This window comes from Rhinolophus sinicus, linkage group LG03, assembly GCF_036562045.2.
Source record: "Rhinolophus sinicus isolate RSC01 linkage group LG03, ASM3656204v1, whole genome shotgun sequence".
Classification (NCBI taxonomy): domain Eukaryota; kingdom Metazoa; phylum Chordata; class Mammalia; order Chiroptera; family Rhinolophidae; genus Rhinolophus; species Rhinolophus sinicus.
This window is the reverse complement of record NC_133753.1, coordinates 153,849,104-153,872,793: the sequence shown is the minus strand read 5'-3', so window position 1 is coordinate 153,872,793 and position 23,690 is coordinate 153,849,104. Positions and strand designations below refer to the sequence as shown.

Sequence of the window (23,690 nt, the reverse complement as noted above, 5' to 3'; positions counted from 1 at the left end):
TCATGTAGTCATTCAGCAAAGGCCTTTCTTGCAAGGCAGGTCTCAGAACCAAAGTCATCCCAGCTGACCTCTCGCCTCTTGAACTTGCAGGTGAGATGAGGCTAAGCAGGGCTGTGGGTGCCGTGGCTGCACAGAGCACAGGTGTACCAACGAGTCCTTCCTTTACCATGGCTAATAACCTTCCCAGCCTGAAATCTGAGAAGTGGTCTGGACCTCAAAGCAAGCCAATGCAAATAGAGTGCCCATCCAGACCCCAGGCAGGGCTGCAGGCAGCACTTCTCTCAAGGAATTGGCAAGGCTTGGCCAGAATAATGAAAGAAAAGATATGTGCCTGTGGATACCCCTGGATACGCAGACAGGCTATGGTGAGCAAATGCTTTGTCACTGAGAAATGGCTGCTAGGAGCTGATGGGACAGCACGGTGACTGCCACTAGGCTCCTTCTGCATCAGACACATGCATAGGGGGCCCTCTTCTCTTTCAAAGGGGAGAGCCAGGGGGCTCCCATGTTGCTCACAGAATTCCTAGATAAAATATGCTTCATCTTACAAATAATATAATGATAATAATAATAATAGCAGTCATTAGATGTTGTGGTGTTTTATATACCTAACCTTATTAAATCCATGTAAGAAGGTTCTATCATTACTCCTATTTTACTATGAGAAGCTAGGTGTGAAAATGATCCTTTATGCCAGTTGAGTAGGGGGAAAAAAAGACCCCTGGGACTCAAGAAAGAAGATTGTTCAATTTTCTGTTCTTATTTTCAAGGCTGGTTTAATGTAACTGGGAGAAGGGCAAGAACTGAGGGCCGATTAGTCACAACTGTAAACAGTGATTGAGTACCTACTGTGAGAACAGCATTAAGCTAATCACGAGAAGAATGCACGGAGGGCTGCTGTCTACACACCTTACAATCTAGTCAGTCTACAAATTAACAGAGGTAGACTGCACACACCATCAGAAAAGTACCTACAAGACTTTGAGTCACACTACATCCCTTCCGACTGAGAGCCGGAAATATCAAAGGCAGCTGGAGAGGCTTGATGAGGGGACTTTGTTTTGCACCAACTGCCTCCTGCAAGAGAGAGAACTTCAGAGGCCAAGTGTAACTCTCAGGGCCTCAGATAGTTTGGTCCAGTGGCAAGCCATTTTGCTGGCACCTTTGAATGAGGTCCCTATTCTTCTAGATACATGCAGGCTTTTCCAACTTGGGGGGTTCAGTGTGACCTTGTCCCATTAGAGACATTGGCTTGCCTTATTTTCCATCAAAAATAGTTACCATCACCCCTTGGACAGAGAACAGAGGAGAAGGTATAAGGGTTGGCATGGTAACTCGTTCCAAAAATGGACAGCACTGGTCAATGAGAGTGAGGAGGCTGGGATGGCGCTTCTCTCCTTGGGAAGGGCATTCGGAGTCAGGGACCGTGGCCAAGAGCCACAGCTCTGAGGAAAGACGTGCTGGCCCTCCATGGGCCCGCAGAGCCCCATGGTGGGATTTGGGGCAACCTGAGGCTCTCTCAGCAGTGCCTCTCTGGTTCTCCCTGTTTACTGAGCCACTGGCAAGCAATATGGAGAGTTCCTCCTTTGCTTTGTGTACTTCTTGCATTTTTAAACAAGTTTCTTAGAACAGATGCTCTCTTCCCTCCTTCCCAGTGGCCTTTCTGCACAAACAGCAGATTGCCTGCTTCTGTCATCTCAATCAAGGGAAGGAGAGAAACATACTAATCATGTTATTTTTCTCTTCCTTCTGCTGCAATGAGCTATGGGAGCCATGGGCCCTCTCTTCTGCTCAGCCTCTCCACGTGCTGACACCCTACGTAAGTGATTTTCCTGGGCACTTCTCATCAAGCCTGCTTCCCTTTGACGAGAAGGGTTCTTTTACACAAACACCTTGGTGGTTAGTTAGTTAGTTTGCTTGTTTGTTATTAGATTTCTGCCTCTTTTGACCTCCTAGGAGTCAGGTTGCCATGCAGTCACTGATCATGTCTGGATTTCTACTCCGCCTTTATATCGAAGACCCCAAATCAGTTTGAAATCTATGGAGACCATCAGCCTCAAAATTATGCTCGTGCCTCCTTCTCCCAGGGCTGCTGCCCGACACAGCTTACACAGGGCTGTGTATCTATCTGATGGTCGCACACATGATGCACAGATGTTGTGAAAAACAAATACGATGCTAGGCCATAAACCAAATGTAATAAAGGGCAACAAAATTCTGGGGTTTTTCTCGTGATAACTACTTACTGCTTGTTTTGAAATAGCACATATAGGCTCCCCTCCAGCACTCTGTTAGGAACCATACACTCATGAGTAACCCACCCACTGAGTAACCCAACACTGAGCAACCCACCACAAGGCTCCTGGCAGCTCCCTGCTTTGGCAGGTGACCAGGGTACCAGAAAACTAGAATAGGCATATTTAATCCTGAGAAAGAAAAGAGTAAAATGAGCATTAAGACTTGCCTTCTAGAAGAATGAATCACCATAGAACAGTATCTGAAAGAATCTCAAATAGACACAGGCCAGATTTAAATGCCTTCCATCAGCCTTGCAGAGTTGTTAAATGATGTCATACATAGTGGTGATGGGGATTCTCTGTCCCTGTTAGGTTCTCAATTTACGTAATTTGCCCCAGGCCTAACCTTTCAGGGCTGCTCTGAGGAACAGTGGCGTAGCAGGTCTCTTCCCGCTTCCCGACAGGGTAGAAAGGTGGGCAGGAGTCCTGTGTCAGAGTGCAGGTGTATCAGTGGGCACCTAACCAGGTACCTAACCAGAGAAACAGAAACCACACAAGTACTTAAAGCAGAGAGAACTGAATGCAGGAAACAGGTTATACAAGTTTCTTCGTTGGGGTCCCCAAGAGACCCAGAGACGAGGATTTGAGTGCAAGTAGTTTAGCTAGAAGGTGATCCCAAAAATTACAAGTGGAGAAGTAGTGAGATGGGCAAGGAAAGGAAACCAATCTAAAAGTTCATTATCAAGCATATTCCCAGTGTGAAACTAGAGCTTAATACAGCTGGGAAACAGGAGCCGGGGTAGAACAGCCTTAGGGTATTTATCTATCACCACTCCTTCTGAGTTGTGGCTGCTTCTGGGAACATTAATTCTCCAGCTTGCTCTGAACACAGGTTCGGCATGCTCCAATGGAGACTCGGCCAGTGGTCTCAGGTGTTTCAGGAAGCAGCCTTTGGCTTGTAAAGGTAAACACCTAGAGGAAAAGGGTATAGTGCCACGGTGTCCACTAAACAGGTAATGGAAGAGCTGAGAAGCCAAACAAAAGAGAGTAAGGCCACCCAAGAACACATCAACAGCAGAAAGTATCTACCAATTCTAGGTCAGAAAGACAAAGGTGGGTATCCATGTTCCTGGATCCAAGGGTTGGGACCACATGGTAGTAACTGGGACCAAGGAAAAAGAGATGGTCCTGCAAGAGCAGAATAGAGAAGATGCATCCATTGCCAGAGACATTGCCCAAGGCAGACGTAGGGGCAAATACCATGGTTTCTCTCTTCCTCCCTCTTTTCAGTTTCTCACCAAGGACCAAACCTACTTGGGAGCCAGCTAACATGGGAGCTGGAAAATGGAGCCTTCATAGGTTAGTGGCTGCCCCTCTCTTCTTAGCAACCCCCTTTTCCCACTATGATGCAGAGCAAAGCAGGGGAATGGTAAGGCATGGATCTGAAAGCAAACTGGCCTAAGATGGCACGGGATGGTGTGAATCAGTTTTCCCTATCACCTCCTCTACACATGCTCCCCTTACAGGAATAGGACGAAGAAGACTTCTAGATAAGGGTGTATCAGTCCCCAAGCAGATACAGTGACCTGGGAATCTGTGTGATCCAGGCCTCCATCCTGGGAGGACAATAAATGTGGTAACACAAGTGTTCATTAACCATATGATCCACATGGTTGACCCCCACGTCCCTAAGAGCCTACGAGTGGGGCAAAGGACCATGGTGTGGTGTGGGAATCTACAGGAGGGCAGTACTAATCTCCGCTGTAGGGACTTGGGGGCCTCAAGAGTGCTGGTGGAGAGGTATAAAGATGGCTGTGGTGAAGGTGCAACGTCATCACAAGTCCACTCATGGTTTAGCCGCATTTTCTAAACTATATCCTGCTAAATAACCACAATAACTGAATATTATATACTCTTCTGGAAGATTCAAAATGTGTCCTTAGCATTGAGAAGTCCTACAACATTTCTCAAAATTTCTTTGAGTCTAGAACACCACCCTTTCCCATTTTTCTTAATGTGAACTGCCTCTTACAATCTCAAGTGGGAAAAAAAATTATAGCACAAAGTTTAAGACACGAAACTAAAGAATTTGCAATTAGAAGAGTGTTGAAATCTCTAAGAGGGTATATTTATAAAATTTCCAGAGAGGTCTAGAGCTAAAAAAAAAGGATGCTAAGCCCCTAAATATTGTAACATACATTTGTGTCCTCATGATGTCAGCTTGCACTGTCTCGTGAGAGCCAATGTCACATTTCCTAGAATTTTAAAAGCTGGTTGGTATTAAAAAAAATTATATTAACTTGTAATTAAATATGTTCTATTAAAAACAGAGGTAATAAATATTATAAACTCATCACTATGTAGTTATTTTGCTATTATCTGTGTTCTTTGGTGATTCATGTCTATTGTATAGTAGAAATACTACGTCAAGCTGATGCTACGGTGCTTCTCTTCCCAATTCCATGTTCAGTGATGTTACACTGGTAGCTTGAAATCAGTTATGCTGGGAGTATTTACACCGTGGCAGTCAGAAAAGTCTGTACCTCAGGGCTTGATTTGTTATTTTATTGTTTGTCTAGACTTTTAAAAAGATAGAGAAAATGTTAATCATGTAAATTAAACTTAAAAGTTGTCATTCTGTAGACATTGGTCTGTGAATAGCACACACAAAAAAATTGAGGAAATATTCTTCCAGTGTTTAAAAACTGTAAACCAATTCAGCACAGGAATTACTAACACCATGGATGGATAAATGAAGCTCTGACCTGCATAATGCCAAAACAGAAAGAGGTTTCAGTTTAATGATATCATTGTAAAAGGGTAAGAAATAGTTTAAGAGTAGATTTTATATCAATATAATTGATGCTAAATTTACTGGGAAAAGAGAAGATGCAAGTCCATTTGTTAAACCACGGTTCAACTGCAACCATAGCTTGGCTGTAGATGCAAGAGTTCAATAAAAATCAATCAAAGCATTCTGTGAGAATCATTTTGTTGTATGGAATTTACAATAAAGAGTATTACATATTTCATTATTTATAAATTGTGGCTATACATCCTAAATATTAGTAAAATTTATAATAAATTTATGTACATATATAGGGTATTTTCTTTTTCCTCGTGGTTGTTAAACCTTCGCCAGCACCACTGGTGAACTGAATTCATTTCAAGGTGATTCTGCCCCACATGTTACACAATATTAAGACCCTGAAGACGTCATCTGATCCAGGTAAATTTAAGTGCTGGAAAGTACTATCTCTCATCCAAAGATTCACACTCCAGTGTTTCTTTCAATTCAATTCACCAAGTATTTATTGAGCATCTATAGTATGTTAGTGGTTTCATTAAATCACAGGGTCTTAGACCTTAAGAAATCTTGAGTTTAACCTCTCATATTTTTAACTGAGGTAAAACTCACAAACATAAAGTGTACCATTTTAACCATTTTAAAGTGTACAATTCAGTGTGTTCTTTTGAATATTCATAACGTTGTGCAGCAATCCTATTATCTGGGTCCAGAACATTTTTTATCATCCCCTAAAGAAACCCTGATCAATTAACCGTCACTCTTCATTTCTCCCTCCTCCTGGGCCCTGTTAAACACTCATCTACTTTCTATTTCTACAGATTTGCCTGTTCTAGACATTTCACATAAATGGAACATTATAATATGTGACCTTTGTCTCTGGTTTCTTTCACTAGCAGGTTTTCAAGGTTCACCCATGTTGTAGCAAGTATCCATTTTATGGCTGAATGTATCTGTTATGTAAATATACCACATGTTAAAATTCATTTTTATTCATTCATCAGTTGATGGATATTGACTTGTTTCCACTTTTTTTGGGGATATTATTAATAATGTTGCTATGAGCATTCATGTACAAGTTTTTGTTTGGACATGTTTTCAGTTCCCTTGGGAGTGGAACCTCTGGGTTATAAGGTAACTCTATGTTTAACTTTTTGAGGAACTACCAGCCTATTTTCCACAGCGACTGCACCATTTTACATTCCCACCAGCAATGTATGAGGAAAATGCCTCAACTTTTAAATAAGAATTCTGCAGCCCAGGAAGTTTAAGTGACTTTCACAAAGTCGCAATAAAACTAGAACTACAATCCAATCTCCCGAAATACACTGGTGTTCCTCCTACCAACGGCAGTGCGAGATGCTCTTTCTATTATATAACTTACGGCAGGAAAGAAGTCTTTGTAGAAAAAAAATTCAATATTGATGAAAACAAAAAGGATGAGTTTTCAGATTAACTGAATTAACCAGAAAATTAAATTAATCAGAACCCCCACCTTGTTTACCCCCCCAAACTGGGCCCCCACTCTGCGCTTCAATCGCATCAACCCAACTTCTCAAAGTTCTGCTCTACTACAGTGACCTCTGCCAATCCCACACTGGCCGTAGCATAAACATTCAGAACAACAAGATCGCTATTTAAACCCATTTTTAAGATACTTTTCTAGGAGATAAGCCTGACTCTTTCCTCTTCTTTCTAGTCCATGTTCTAGGTCAGGCCTCTGTCATTCTTCACTCAGGCTTGTATGAAAGCAACTTCTCAGGTCTCACTGCTTCCTGTTGTTCCCACTGTCCTGACACCCATATCCTATCTGTATCCAGCCAATTATCCAAACAAAGACTGGTCACATCATTCTCATGCTGTAAGCAACATCAGTGATTTCTCAGAGTTCAATTTTGGCTCTTCCTCCCTTTCCAGTTAATAGCCACCCTTCTTCACTCCCTGTGTGCTCAAGCCAGACTTAAAGAACTGCATATCTCTCAACATGTGCAGCAGCTTCACGCTTTCAAGATTTTTCCAAGTTATAGTTAATGCAAAAAATAAAAATACAAAGCCAATACTGAGAGCTTTTTATGTGCCACTTCAGGGATTCAGAGGAATACATTCCCTACCCCCACAGAATAAACTCACAGCTACCATCATAGCTGAAGCTCCCACGAAGCAAATACTATCAATGGAATTTGCTATAGAATAGAATATATCAAACAAGAGATTCGCAAAGTGCAGAAGTAGAGAAAAGTAGGAAATTGTTAACTCCCTCTAGGAGTAGTTCATAAAAAGCTTCACAGAGGATGTAATGCCAGAGAAGGGCTTTGAAGGATGAAGAGTTCACCAAGTGAACTACCAGAAAAGCAATCCAGGCAGAAGGAAGAGGCACTGGAAAGGCAGAGTGGCGAAAACAGAAAGTGACATGAGGGAAGCGATGGGTGATTCTAGAAGGCTCGGCAGAGGGAGACAGGCTGGAGAATGGCAGGAGTTGGCCCTAGAAAGGTCTTTGTGTGCCATACAAATGGCTGTGTGCCAACTAAGGAGTCTGTACTTTGCTTTAAGCAGAGATGGGATACTTTGTGTTTAGCTAGATAATTCGGGAGTCAGTTTAGGAAGTGGATTTAAGGGGCTCCAAAGAGTGGAGGCAAGGTGACTCTTACCACAATCCAACTGAGAGACGATGAAGAACTGGCCTAAGGTAGTGAGGTGGTGAAAATGGAGCAGGGAGATCTACTGCCCCTTCTTCACCTGACAAGCCATCAGTTCCCAGAGTTCCCATCACTCCTGGCAGAATTAACCACTGCCTCTTCTGTTATCTTGCACTTTGTACCACAGCCCTCCCCCTCATGGAATGAGTTCTCTTCAACAGTCTTCCACCTGCCTCCGGACTGCAGCTCTAAGAAGGCAGCAGTCAAGACACCTTGTAGCCCCAGTATTCAGTACCCTCTCACCTCCTATAGTGCTTCTCAAACTTGCATTAAAATGCAGATTTTGGTCCAGTGGGTCTTGGGTGGAGGTAAGAATCTGTTCCCAGCAAGCTCCCAGGTGCACACCACACACTGCACATTAAGTAGCAAAGACTTAGCTCACAGGCTTGCTGGCTGGACAAGAACCGCTCCAGGAACCTAAGCTCACAGAACATACCCCGCCTCTGCTTCCTGGTCCTCCAAACATGTGGTATCAGGTTCTCAGTCAAGGGGAAAAAAAATCCTGATGAAAATTCTCCTTGACTAAACCCTTTATCTTCCATGCAATTGCACGCCATTGTGGAGTCACAATGGCAAGTCCAAATCCTTCAGATGGACAATGAGCAACAGGGCAGAGAACTCATCAGTCCTCAATGCATGAATGAATGCCCTTGGTAGGCAGAGGGCCCTTCAATAATTGATGAATGGGACCGTTCAGTGTTTGCTGCAGCTCTGGCCAACACTGCTCATTACGGGCGATGATTCACTCTGTTTTGGGGAACAAATTGTTCCAAGGTCTAACTCCACTTCCCTTGACATTTTTTTTTTTTTAATAAAAAGCATGCACCTGTGGAATTCATATGTGTAGAACTGTGTCCAGAATAGAAATGAGAGAATTAATTCATGTCCCATGGTCCATAATAAGAGCAACCTTGAGGACCCTGCCAGGGGACTTAACTTTAGAAACGACTTCTTTCCTCAGAGAGGAGGAAGGATATAGACGTCGAGTCTCTGCTGGCTGCGAAGATTCCAAGAGCAGGAGACATTGAAATGAGACCATCTTCCCCAATAAGCTGTGTTATTTGTTAGGTTTGGCAAAGAGACGATTGGTATTCAAATTGTATGCCTATAGTTTAGACTGTGCATCTGGAAGCTAATTTAGTGGCTCCAGTAACTGTCAGCCACGTGTTTCTAAGTGCTTAGGGTTGCCTTGTGAATGGGGTCTGGAGAACAGTTTGATTTTCCTCTCAAAATCTGATAGTTTAACAAGCAAATACCAAGCTGCTCTGGCTCACCTATATCCTGTCTCTGTTTCATCTTTCCAGTTCATCATTTTGATGAAAAGATGCCTATTTGACTTGTAAACTGAAGTAAGACCAACAGTTTCAATGGACACATTTCTGCAGTGGTTTACCCATGTGCAGATTGGCCTGAGGAAACCCTCAGTGAGAGAAGGAGAAGGTAATGGCCTGGAACACAAGGGTCTCTTCTTTCTACAACCAGAGAGACTTCAAAATTGAGTGAGTTGGGGTGGGCCAGCCAAGCCTGATTGTGCTGAGGCCCAAGTGTGAGCCCTGGAAAACATCATCCACCCTTTCCCAGTCCCAAATCCTGCTCTAGTTCTCAGATACAAATAGGACTCAGCCCAGTCCCCCGAGTATAATCTGGTTGGGTTGGGCTTAAAAGCTGGATCCAGCTGTGGCTCTCTACTGAGTGTCTCCAGCAAGGCCTTGGACTGACCTGGGCTCTGCGCCCACTGGACAAGGGACTAGTTTTCCCTGTCAGATTGGTACAAAACAACCCATGAGGAATCCCAGGGACCCAGAATCAGCAGTTCTGGTAGAACTGAACCACCAGAAAGAAAGCAGCCTCCTTTACCCACTTTGAATCTGACCACATTCTTGCACTTAATGAGTCAGTGGCCCTTTGAGGATGGAACATCTTTGCTTTAGGATCTTTGTTCTGCTGTTTTTTATGAGATTGTCAACAGTTAGTTAAACGTGGGAGCTAGAAATGTTGTGGAAAGAGCCTCAGTCTCTTCTTTCTTGTGCTTTGGCTCCTCTGGCATCTACTGCCTATTGTTGAAATTTGGCCTGGCTGCAAAACTCTCTTATTGCCCTCCGTGACGTTCATTTGGAAGGAGCAGTGTCTGGACAGCACTCCTTTGTCTTCTGGCTGATTCTAGAGAAACTGAGGATATTGGTCCAGATTTCCACATGTGGCTCTTGCTTTCAAGTCCAGGTTCCCTTTAGTGCCTAGGAGGTGTCCTGCATGTCACAGAGATGGCGTGGATAAGGAAGAGATGAGACCACGTGCTGGGGAAGGAAGCCATGCCAGGCAGCGCTGGGGAAGGAAGCCATGCCAGGCAATGCTGGGGCTGCTCGTCCACAGTCATCTCTCAGCTGGGCAGCAGCCAGGATCCCTGCTGCTCCTGCTGAGAAGCCCCTCTTCAGCCAAAGACAGGGAGGGCAGGCACTTCAAGGGACTTGGAAAAGTGGATCCTATACGTCAGTGTTGGGGGAGAATTACAGGTCAGCAAGTAACCACCTGCTCGATATTGAATCCTGCCTTTACTATCCTTCCCTAGTAGCCTACAGGAGGTGCTTCAATAGCCTGTATTAGTCTGGATATTCTGAACAGATGTCAGGCAAAGGTTAAACGTGCAAGGATTTTATTAGTGGAAATTCCTGAATAAAAGAACTAGGGAGGGGAGCCAGAGAAGGCTAGGAGAGCATCACCAAGATGCAATTCTGACCCTGAGTGAAAGACAGAAGGGGCAGATTAGGTGAAAACATCGTAGACTGTCATACAGTTCAAGGAAGCTTCAGCAAAGCCTTTAGGGAGTCATGAGCTCAGAGTAGGCTGGAAAAGGAATCCCCATGTTTCCCTGGAATGGGTCTGCTTTAGTATCCCTGCCACAGGTGGTCACTGGCAGGGAGCAGCCTGCAGGAGGCATGCCCTCAGTGCAGATGCAGCAATTGGATTTGTCCCCCCTCCCTTCCTCCCCTGGGGTCTCCATGGGCTCAACAGTCTAAGCTGCCCTGCCTCAGCCCAGTACCATCCCAGAGCAGAAAAGAGAGGACAACCAGACATCTGAGTGCAGCTACACCAGAGCAGAGGAGACAGGCCACATCCGGAAAGCAGGAAGCTGCAGAAACTCAAGCCTGCCTCCAAAGGCACTTGGGACAACCATTTGACCAGCGCTCAAGGCCATGGGTCTCAAGGCTCAGCTGGGCTAGTCCTGGTTGAAAGAAGAAGGCTGTGTGCTGGGTCGATAGAATTTCATTTTAACCCAAAAGTTTAGCTCTGCTTATAATAAAAATACAATCAGTACAAGTGGTCAGAAATTCTTCCCTGAAATCCATTCCCAATTTTCACCTAGCCCCAATCGATACATGTAAATAAATGTTGATCAGAATTTACGGGGGTGGGTTTCCAATGGGAAGTGATGATTTGAAATGCCAACTGCTTCAGGATCCCATTGTTTCCTTCCTTCTTTGTAAAAGTAGTAGTTCTATGGCAGTTGGAAATGGCTCTTTTGGAAAACCATGAGGAAATGGCTTACAACCATCAAGAATTGGTACAGTCCCATAGAAATTCTTAGTGACAGAATACAGCACCGACAATATTGAGCTTATTTAATTCATACATAACTACTTTTAACACAATATTTATCCTAATTTTACCCCCACTCTTAAACTACACTTACACACAAAACATAAAGGTGCACCCCACTTTTTTTAAAAGTTCAATATACAAAAATCTTAACATGTCCAACAGAGCAAATATTATATTACTTAATATTGGCTTAGTTCACAACGTATTCTTTTTAACTGGGTAGATCCCCCATAGCTTTTATGTCTTATTTTCATTATCTTTTGTTTTGTGGGGTTTTTTGGGGTTTTTTTGAGCCATAAAAAGGGCACATTGGCTGTGTCAAGTGAAACAATTCAGAAATATAAAAGAAGATGCTTCCCTCCGGCCTTTATCCTGAGTGCCACTCTCTAAAGGTAGCCACAGTTAAATGTTAGGATTTAGCTGTCCAATCTTTTTCTATACCTACAGTATACACAAATCAAAATATACAAATATATACACACATACAAACACTTTTTTAAAACAAAACTGGGATTATCCATGTCACACAACGTGGTCTGTTTACTTAATATTCCACAGTCACCTTTCCTTTTCCGTGTAGATTAGCTCCACCTCATGCTTGTTAAAAGCTTCATAAGATATGTACCACTATTGATTTAATCTGTCTCATATTGCTAAACATTTAGGCTTTTCTCAAACTGCCATCATTATAAGATGCTACACCGAACACACTTGTTATAGGTTGAATCATTTGAAATTACTATTTTTGCGTATCAAAATGGTTGCATTGCAGTAATCTCACATGGTTACCACTATCCATTTTGTATTTCTACAGAATACACTTCTTGAAGTGGAATTGGTGAGTCAAAGCATATGTGCATTTTTTTTTTAATTTTGTACCTACCACTACACTGCCCACATAATTTATGCTATGTTCATTTCCCCACGCTCTTGACAATAAAAGCTTTTAATCTTTTTAGTTTTCCTGAGCAAATTACACCTCGGTGTTTTGATTTGCTTTTCTTTCGTTATTATTGAAAAGGCTGAACATCTATTTGTATGCATTTTGCTCCCATAGCATTTAAAATAACATTTGATTTGCCTAAAATTCTCCAGACACACTCTTAGGAGAGAGAGAGAGAGAGAGAGAGAGAGAGAGAGAGAGAGAGAGAGAGAGAGAGAGAGAGAGACTGACTCTAATCTGTTTTTGAGAGAATCAAAGAATATATGCCTATCATCAAAAGAACCTCTTTTAGGAAGCTGGAATTAATTATTTTTCTGCCTTCAAATTTCTATTTGTTTCTACTATGGACACACAGGCATGTATTGTTTTTACCCAAAGAGAACTCCTTTGACCTGTTTTCTGTTTTCTGAATTTGAATCACTTGGCTAACCCACTGGCTTTGGCTCTGAGGAGAAGCCGACCATAGGATCTCAGCAGCCTGGGCCCTGCCTGCCAGCAGGGGGCCTCTCCAGCTCCAAAAGACCCCCTGGCCAGAGCCCCATTTTCTCCAAATCAAGCTTCATCTCTCTCCCCAACACAGAGGCAACTGCTGGCTTCTGCTTAGGCAGACTAATTTACTGAATTAAAGTCGTTTGGCTTCCACCATAGCAATTAGTATGCAAATTACCGGTATATTACCTGCCGAGTCATAAATTACATTGACAAACTTAATATTCACAGATTCAACAGACCAGCGTAGGTAATTTTTCTATTTTTCAGTAGTTCTAGACCAGGGTGATTCATCTCCTTATTGAACCATTACACATTAAATCAACAGTTGAAAAATTAAGCATTTTTCAAAGCATTTTGTTATGCATTTATTTCTTTCACCAAGCAGTAAAGTGGAACATTAAATATGCAATGTGTCTGAGTGCTCTAAATGGCTGTTTTAAGCCTAAGACAGTTCTTTTGTAACTTTAAAAAAGGGACACAGCAAAGGAAAATCTATATCATAATGCAATCTATATTGCATCTTTTTCACCATCATTAGAGCCAAATATTTCCTAGTCTACGTCCCTGTAAATGTGAAGAATCATTAAACCCCAATATGTGTTTCAAGCTAATGCTGCTCACAATTGGAAAGTGGCTGGTCAATAGGATTCAAGTTTCATAAATAATCACCCAGGTGTGCAGCTATGGCATAGATAGCATTTGAGCTTTGGTCATTAACTCATTCAATTAATTATACCCAGCTTTTAAAAAAATTTTGTTCTTTCTGTTTTGAGTACATAAATTACTGAGATTTAAGACTGGGAAAGGGTGGGGCAAGTCAAATGGGGGCAGGCAGGTCAAGTCCAAGCGCACCAACGCTGTCCTTCCTTCATTTACCCAAGAAGCAAACTGAGCCCACATTCTGTGCTAGGTCAGTGGAATGAATCCTGTCCCCAGGGGCGCTTAAGGATCAGTAGTGTCAAAGCGTCTTATCTTAGCTCTGCAACTACTCATGCGACAGTATGATGATGGATAATCACTGAAGAGTATTGGGGACTTTCCTGGCACCAAATTCCTTCCCCTAAATTCCTCTCTGCACGCTCTGACAAAAAAATACTACTTTTGCTTTAAGATTCTAACCTTACTAGTAAGGCGGTCAAAGGACATATTTATTGATCAATTAAGCAAGGAGATCTGAGAAAGATTATTACAGTGAGTTAGCAGAAGTATACTGAGAGAGACCCATTCAGAGATGTGTGGATGGTGCCAAATTGTAAATAAACCATGTGGCTGATATCTTTATATTGGGTGCTTAATTTTGCAAAGGATTTGGTTTGCACAGAGAATATTTTCTTTCAAATCAAACAAAAATGTCCCCTGTGGAGATGATGTGATGGTTGATCTTAAATACCAACTTATTGGGTCCTAGGATGCCCAGATAGCTGGTTAAACATTCTTTCTGGATGTGTCTGGGAAGGTGTTTTCAGAAGAGATTAGCATTTGAACTGGCGGACAGACTAAAGCAGATGGCACTCCCCAATGTGGGGGGGGGGGGGGGCATCATCTAACCCAGTGAGGGCCTGCCTACAACAAAAGCAAGAGGAAGGAGGCAGTGACTCTCTGCCTTACCGCTTTAGCTGGGACGTCGATTTTCTATGTCTGTTAGTGCTGCTGGTTCCCAGGATTTCAGACTTAGACTGGAATCTATACCACAGGTTCTCTGGTTCTTGGCCTTTCAGATTGCAACACTGGCTTTCCTGGGTCTCCAGCTTGCAGATGGAAATACGTGGAAAAAACCCTCCTAGGAAGAAGAAGTAAGGATAATGACATAAGCAGGAGAAAAATATGAAAGCATGCATCTATTAATAATATTTTCCTCCTCCTTTCCACAATCAATCAAAAACTACAGAGCATGGAGAGAGACATAAAAAGAACAGGTTTATACCAACCACATAATAATGTTCCTGTACATAGATTGGAAGCCGGGGGTATTTGGGCTGTTACCACAGCAAATCCCACCATGAGCTGTGGTTTGTGACTTCACCGAGACGTGAAAGGTGGGGAACTACCCTCTTTGTTAACAGGAAAGAAATATCTTTGCTACCTGCATTGGCTCCCAAGATTGTGTCTCGGCCTAGTGTAACCTGGAGTCATTATCAACGTTTAAACTTTTACTTCAAGGGGGAAAAAAAATCCATGTCCTGGCACCTGAGATGCTACTTCCTCAGGAGTTTAGGTCTGTTGCCAAGTGCCCTGGGAGTGCCTTCAGGCCTTGCCAGTTCTAAGGTGAACTGAGAGGCTGCCAAGTTCCAGGATGGAGTCCAGGTTTCCCTGCTCCCTCTCAGAGAAGTAGACTCACAGCCTCGCAAGGCTGTGGTTCCAGGTGCTAGAACTGACCCCAAATGACGCTGATCCAGACTGCTGGTTGGAGGTAGTGATTCAACAGACCCAAAGCACTGATAATCATTGGTGAATAACAGGAAAAAAGATTTTCCCCATTTTTCTATCTTTACATGTAGAACGAGCACAGATTTTAAAAACTGAAAAGAAATGAATGGAGTTTATCTGTTGTAAATATATAAATATATATATGAATAAATTTTCCTATTGTTTTGTGGAGACAAATTAGTTTTATTCTCTAGGTGTTTCTGTCCCTTGATCTTGGCCTTGTTTACCGGCTGTGTCATTGATGAAAGGACAGAATAGTGAGAGGAATATTTTCACTTTCTCTGTTTGGTCAAGGAGTTGGATTACAGTCACATGGCTCTAGAACTGTGGAACCAGCAGATATATATTTTTAGAGGGAATTGGCAAAGTATATATGGAAAAGAGGTCAAAAGTGATAGAGGCAAAGCATAGGCAACTTGTAGCTACCTCCTTTCCTATGTAGTGTCGTCTTACTTTGCAAGTGTTAACCGTGTAAGCATTTCTTGACTTCCTTTAGACACAGGGAAACAAGGCAGGCAGTGATCAAGTGACAGGTTTGAGTCAACCCCGCAAGTTACTACCAATGGTTGAGAATTCAGCCCTCCTAATTTTAAATCCATCCTCCTGCCTGGACCCACGCCATTTCTGGAAATGGTGAGGGATATAAACTAAGTGTCCCATTCATGCAGTGTCAGGTACTTCATTAGAGAGGCCAGATAGAGTCACAGTAAAGAAGCTTTGCGTATTCACCCAAAGGAATAAACCTTTAAACAAATTATAATACATACAAACATACATACATATACACGTGTATATAGTAATATATGTTCTATATGTTTACACGCGCACGCGCACACGAATGAACAGCAGGAGGATAGCCATGAAAGCCAGGTCATTCATTGCCTTCAGACAAAACTGTTCGAATTATTCTGTCTTCCCCTCACGTTATCAACAATTGAACTCTGTGAACTCAGCTCAGAGAGAAAGAATCACCGCAACAAGGAGATACTCACACCCACTCTTATAGCTCAGTTAGAGCTAGAAAGAAATAGGTCTTAATGTTGGGGAAACCAAAGAAATGCCAGCTCTTTTTCTGCCTTGGAGAAATTGGAAAGAGGTCAGAAGGGGAAGAGAGAGAAGTCAGGGCAGTAAACAGTAAGACCTGTTCCTGACTTCTGCTCGCTGAGCCTTGGCCTGCAGGGCGGAGTGGGGGTGTTAAAGACAGTGAGGGGAGCATCAAGGGCACAGTTAATTTCCCTCAGTTCTCATGTTGGATCGAGGAGTAGAGGTCAAAATGTGGGGTCACACAGAGAGAGGGTCTGACTGGCACTCAGGAGCTAAGCCCAGTTCCTGCGTGGGATCAACACTGAATTGAGCGCCAGCCATGAGGCACACGGCTGGGACAAGCTGACCTAGTAGCAGAGGATGGGATGACCTGCCTGCCCGGGGCACTGAGTGGGGAAGTCACAGAAACCCTAGGGTCTGCCTCCTGTGAGAGCTAAAAGACAGTGGAATAATCAAGAGAGAGAGTAGCTTCTCTTTCCTGGGAGCGCATACAAGCCAAAAGAATGGATCACAAGTTCACTGGTCATATATAGCAACTTTGAAGGCCACCAGAGCACCCAGAAAGCCAAAAGTCAAGTACCCAGGCCATCATCTTAGAGGCCAATCAAGAATGAGTCAGTACAGAGAACAAACATAAAGCTAATCATCTCATCTTTGCAAATGCCATCATAGCATATAAATTCCCCTCCCACTTGGATACCATCTTGGGGATAAAAGCAGGGAGAGGTGAAAGCAACCTTCAGAGACTGATTGTTTTTATTCAAAGAACACTGTTTCCTAGAGAAACATTTGAAATTATTGTATCAGATTCAAGCTAGTGTAAGGGCTTGGTAGAAAAATCAAATTAGCTATTATTTGTTGAGCACTTACTTACAGAAAGATTAAAGCTATAGTCTCTCCATTTAGCTGAATTGTACTCTATGCTAAAGTTTGCAAATATCCAGTGCAGTATGAGCTTTACCTTCTAATCTGCTGCTTTCCTAGGACACCGGTAATAGATTCTATTATTATCTTCATTTCACATTGGAAGAGTGTGTACACACCTTGGAACACTGGTTTTAAAAGCAGATCCAAAACTGAAAAGTAATGATGCAGTATGCTTTACTGATATGACCAATGCGTCCCAATATACTTAAAAGGAGTAAAATGCAGATCGTGGAGTGGAAGACCTTACAAACCACTTGACTATCATTTTATGTCTGTCTTCTTTGTAAAATAAAATTATATTTAGTTGGAAAAGTTTCAACAAATATGGTTAGGTGTCCTAACTGTATTCAAATCTCCTTGCCAATAAAAAATGCCTTCCAAGATATGAAAGAACTTACACATGAGGGCACCCAACCACTGTCACTGACGTTTCTTTTGAAAACTAAGAAAACTAAACATGGTCACATGTAGAACACAGGTTCAAAGAGGAGAAGGCCAAAACGGTAAACTAGATGATGACCTTGATATTAGTCTTAGACCAGAGTCTAGATTGGCGACTTAGGGTTGGCCCATGCTTCCTTAGCACAGGAAATGGTGATCAGTTAAGAATAACAGATTCACAAGGAAAAACCTTGTCAGACTGCTCCATCCTACTCTCTGTGGCAGTAATGCTAGACTGATCAGATGCATGACTTAGAAATTTTGCACCTGAATTTTAGAAAAGAATTTGGCATGGTCTTCATGATGGAGGAAAGAAAAAAATTTGAACTAAATTACAATTTCATGGATTTGTAACTTGATCAGAGTGGTGATCAATGCCAATATGATGGGGGCTCTAGTGTGGACTCTGAGGCTCCTTAGCCTTGGTTTATCTTTTTGCAGCAATGACTTCAATGAGAATAGTGATGGCAACTGATGAAATCCATGGTTGGCATGAAGCTTTAAGGGAATGGCTAATATATTTGAGGACAAGACCAAGATTCCAAAAACAATCTCAGCAGGCTAAAAAGATGGGGAGGTCTAACCTGATTTATATTTAATGGTTGTACTCTTTGATTTTTGGTCCTCTGCACCCCCCTTCCAAGAAAGATTAGCAACAAAACCATCGTGCCAGTACAGAAGGTAGAAGCGCATCAAGTTCACGAGCACCTGCTTTGGAGTCAGACCTCTTTAGGCAAGTCTGTACTCATGTGAGCATCAGCCTGTCCACAATCTGAGCTAATGATACGTCATTGGGTTAATGTGAGGATTAAATGAGATGCAAAGCATTTAGCACATTGCCTTGCCCATAGTAAGTACTCAACAGATAATAACTATATATAGCTGTATACACGCAGTGGCTTAGCAGGAGAATGTGTGAAAAAGACTTGTGGTTTTAATTGACTCCAAGTTCAACAGGAGCCAATGATCTGATGTGGCCTCCAAAAATAACTGATTCGACGTTGGCTGTCTTTGAAGGGCCATGGTAGACTGAATACATGAAGCAACAATTCTTGCCACAGTTCACATGGACAGACCAGGACGTGAGCTCCATATTCTGCATTAGAAAAGGCCTTTGTTAACTGAAACCCATCCAGCTAGGAGAGCCTAAGACAACAAGAGCACTTAAAATCATGGCCTGCAAAGAACTGGACTCTTTTAGCTTGGAGAAAAGAATTCTTATGGACATCACGACAGCTGTTTCAAATATTTTTAGGATGGTCACATGGGAGAGGAATTAGTTTTGTTCAATGTGGAGCCAAATTGGTGTATAAAATCTTTCCACATAGGAAATGCCAGGGCTTTGGAAGAGGCACTAATTGATTGAAAATGTAAACAGTAATAGTGAAATAAGAGGTTTCACTCTAAAGAAAGTCTAGTTCAGTCTGAGCCATTTTTTGATCATTAAGCATGGGGGACCATATCTCTGAAAAAGCCCTTTATAGAGATGTCGGTCAGCCTTGTGATTAAGTACAAATCATCACCATCCAATTTTCAGGGGAAGAAAATTAAAGGAAAGGTGCTACAGTAATTGTCCCAAGTCTGAAGGGAGATTAGAACTCACCACTCCATTTTTATCTCTTCATACCGCTGCCTGCTGAAACCAATGGACTTTGATGCCTCTTATCTCCATTCGCCATCTCCTTGGAGTTAAAAATATGGCAATCATTTGGGATAACATTCCGCCCCACCACCTGCCTCTGTTTAAGCTGTGTTTCTTTTTATACATTTAATTTTTAAAATTCAATGCACTAGAAGGAGTGTCATGAAAGCATTTTGGTGGAGGGGCATGCAGCTAGTTACCATGAAACCCAGAGCAACACACAGGGATTTCATCTTAAATGTGCACACCATCTCAAATTCTCAATTGTGTATTACCCTAGTATTTTCTCAGTTTTAAAATAAGCTATATTTCTTAAAGAACCAGAATCAAGTGATTTCTATTCTGGTCACAATATAGGGCTTTGATTGAACAAAGCTCAGGTTTCTCTCACCTGAACACTGCATTTTGATGAGAAAAAAAATGGAATCCCATTCATAATGCAAATATTACAGAAAACCAACAATCATTCTGCCTTATAATCAAAACCAGAAAGCTGTTGTTGTAGCTCTGCAGCATTTCCAGAGGCTATTAATTCATTGCAGGAACCCTGTCCTAAAATGAAAGTCTGGGCAGAATGACATTATTGCTGGGAAAGAACTGCATTGTCTTAGTGACATTGTTCCCATAGTCATGGATGAAATTGACTGACAATAGCTTATTAATTCGGGTACTTTGTTCTGGTCACATATTTGTTTAGGAATAAAAAATTAACTTCATTCAGAGCCAGGCAGAGATGAAGTAATTAGGAAAATGACTGCCCTGGTGACAATTATTAGAGATGGGAAATTACAGTGCTTTCTTGAGTTGATATTATATTTATAATCACTATGAATTTCTTGAGGTAAATCAAACACCATGACTGCTGATTCTGAATATTTAAAATATTGTTTGAAGTTTCCCTCAGATTTTTTTTTTTTTTTACATTCCTCCACAAAACGTTATTTGGCAGCAAACTTCAAAGGAGCCAACAGTGATTTTCAATTACATTTATTATTAAGTCCATAATCAGCTGATGTATTAAAAAGAGCAAAGGCAGTAACTTGGACCACTGGGGACTGGCATCAAGTTTCAAAGTTACATTTGGCTTACAGAGGGTAACAGATTTGGTGAAAATTTTTTCCCAGTTCTGTTTTATTTTATTTTGCTTCATTTTCAATTCTCTACCAATGGTTTCTCAAGTTTCAGACAGCATTGTTGCCTTCACTGAAAGGTAAAAATAAAATCGAAATATTTGGGGTGGGTTTTTTTTTAATGTCTCATGAAAGGTCCTTATGCCACCAAACTATTTCTCTTCATTATTTCCCTTGGATTTTTCCCCCTTCCTTCAGTGTCAGGACTCGTTTTAATACATGATTAGAGCCTTTCTAAAATTATATATTACATATTATATAGGTATGAATTTCAATTACACTGATTGCTATAATTATCAAAACAAGAAATGTTTTGATGATTATGGGTAAATGATATCACCCTGAATTGAGAGTCCAAAGGAAATAGGATCAGTGAGTCAGTAGGTAACACTCTCTTTTCAGGGTTTCAAAAGGTGATTTCTAAGTATCACCTCCAGCTTTAACCGGAGGCACCGCTTTTACCTCCAGTCCTCACACTTCAGCGTCATAGCCTGACTATGAGTCAATTTCCCAAAGAGGGGCTGGGAACTTACGCCACAGAGGAGAGGATATTGCCACATTAATCAAATGCTCTGGAATTCAAAACAACCAAAATGGCTTTATTCGTGGCAGAATGTTATGTTCTTTAAAAACCAAGGCAGTAATTGTCAAATGGAGGGAACACAGACTAAAAGGAAACAAAGGGGAGAAGGACGGGGCTTGAGACTGGAATGGAGAGGGAAGGTCTGATGCTGGCGCCCTACTCTGAATAGCACAGGTTCAGCTATTGGTATCTGTTTCTCTATGGTCTCCAAGCAGAAAAGGGGCTTTAAGGAGCCAGCCTCTGATAGAGGCTCTTTCACAACGTCCCAGTGATTTATAACCACAGCTGGAGTGGCTACCCCTGGACCAGGACCAGCCACTACTCTCAAACTTGCCCATGTGGCAGCAGCCAAATTTCACAGGCTAGTTACAAAATTCATGCGGCACGGTGATCATCCGTGGGCTTAGAGTGAGTTGAGCATATGGAAAAATACAGACCGTGCTCCAGTCTTCATTTGCCCCAAGGTGAATGCTCAGAGATGGCCTCAAGGTCAAGAGAGCCTCCCTCGGAGGTGGCTGCCGCTGGCCATGAGTTTACAGACACCTTTGGCAGAGTTGTTAGAAGCATGTAGTGCAGATGACTAATCAGGTCCCATTTTCCTCCCGGCCTCTTCATAATGTTGGAATGAGGCCTTAGGTCTTCATCTGGTTTAATTCTTGGAATGTGATTCTCAATGTACACTAATACTGAAATGAGAACATTTTGAACATTCTCAATTATAACATGGTCGGGGCAAGGCCTTAGTCAGCAAAATACAGGCTACCATTTTTTTCTCCTATTCAAACTGTGAGATATTATAGTGTGCTGACAGACAATTCATAGTACTTTATGAGATACACAGGTTACATTTTCACAGTGCACATCTCCTGCTCCACTGTGTCATAATTGACAATGCTTTTATTTACTATAGATAGCTATAGGTTGAATACGGAGAGCAATATTTGGTTAAAAATGAAGATGCAGAAACTCAGATTAGGAAGAAGTCATTGATTTTCCAGTCGCAAATCAAAGTCCAGCATAACCACATGAAGAAACCAACCACCTCCTAGACCTTCACCTGCTTATTTCATTCATGTCAACGGTCAGGGTGCAGAGCGTTGGCTATCATGGAAGTGAGAGTGAAAGAGGGTAAATGAACGTTCTACTGGTTCAAGCAATTTATGACCATACAGCAATATACTTTTGGAAAAGACCATCAAGTGTTCAGATCGACAAAAGTAGAGGTTGTTGCTAACAAAACTCTATGTTAAACATAAAATAAAATCTTAGCATGATCCCTGTAGAAAGAAGGATCCTTTGAATCTGAGTTCCAGTCACCTAATAAACAGGTCCAACGACAACACAGTGCACCTCTCATCACTACCACCTCCGTGGAGATCCGAAACCTGATAGAAAATTACATCGTCTACGAATAAAATGAATTTAAAGCTATAAGGACTAAGAAATTGGTAAGTGCTTAATATTTGTGGTTGAGTTCTCTGGATAAAAGAGGTGCAATATAAGAGTGTAAATTTATACTTTTATTACTAGTTGTTCCAAAATTCAGGTACTCTCTAAGCCTCTCTCTCTCTCTCTCTCTCTCTCTCTCTCTCTCTCTTTCTCTCAGAAATGTTCTTGGGCAACATTTTTAAGCCTTCACTGTTCTTGAACTTCACAAGACAACCTGAGGGCCCTTTTTTCACGGAAACACAATAGGTTGTCTTTACATTAACCTGTTTAATTTCAACTGCTTTAGCTTCCAAGTTTAGCAATGTGATTTTAGGGCAGTGCCGATGGGAAGGTTATTTAACACACTAATTTTCTGCTGCACCTGAAAGCCATACTGAGTAAACTTGGCCTAATGCTGTGGTGTTGAAATCTGATAGTTTTCATGCAGTGGAAGGGAAAACAACATTCTTTTGTTTTAAATTGTACGAGTGTACAAAGACTATGACTAGTTCCACAATTATCACTATGCAATGATCTTTCGTTATATGGATACTATTGCTTTAATTCAAGAGGACTTTCATGTAAAAATGCCTATTTTTAAAAGAAAAGAAAAATCTGAAGATTTGTCTCTAAGAATCACATCCAAAAACAAATCAAAACAAACTAAAATAATTAATAGGTTACATTTTTTTTTCAAGATAAGAAAATTAGATAAGACTTTGTCAGGCCAGGGAGATGTGAAAGAAAATAGTTTAGACCATCATGGGACTTTCTAGGAATAGAAAAGCAACGTTGAGTCCCCACTGTGTGCCTTTGACACTCTTCGCTTGCAAGTCTTTGACTCTTGGAGTCTTGTCACAGACCCACCTGTCTTTTTTCAAAATCTAATGTAACACCCACCCCAGGACAAAGTCTAACTGAGGCATAATTTCTGCAGTTGTAGATTTTCGGTCCCTAGACGAGTGCAGATTGGCTGATGCATCCTCCCTGCCATAAACATCGCAGACAATGTCCTTTCCCTGACATGCTTATATCCAATTTACTCCATTAGCAAACAAAACAGACAAAATGGAAATATCAAACACATACATGAACAACGTGCTTGTCTGCTATTCACTTAAACATATTCACAAGCACATACACAAGTAAGATGTTTCCAGTCCTGGAAGCATTGTGCTTTATAGTTGGTAAAAAATTTTCATGCCCATCCTAACAACTGTGAGATAGGTAGGGTGTTGGTGGAGGAGACGGATACAATTTATCTGCATTATTTTCAGGAGGCTCAGACAAGTAATGG

General features: G+C 41.8%; 1 protein-coding gene across 11 annotated transcripts in view; it reads right to left on the bottom strand.

The window, feature by feature from the left end:
• ZNF366 (zinc finger protein 366) overlaps positions 1-23,690 on the bottom strand; it is a 297,857-nt gene that overhangs the window by 145,888 nt on the left and 128,279 nt on the right. For all 11 annotated transcript variants that reach the window (XM_019728096.2, XM_074328843.1, XM_019728097.2 and 8 more), the window contains one exon: positions 14,380-14,551. The gene's annotated coding sequence lies outside the window, so the exon portion shown is untranslated. The remainder of the gene's footprint in view (positions 1-14,379; positions 14,552-23,690) is intronic.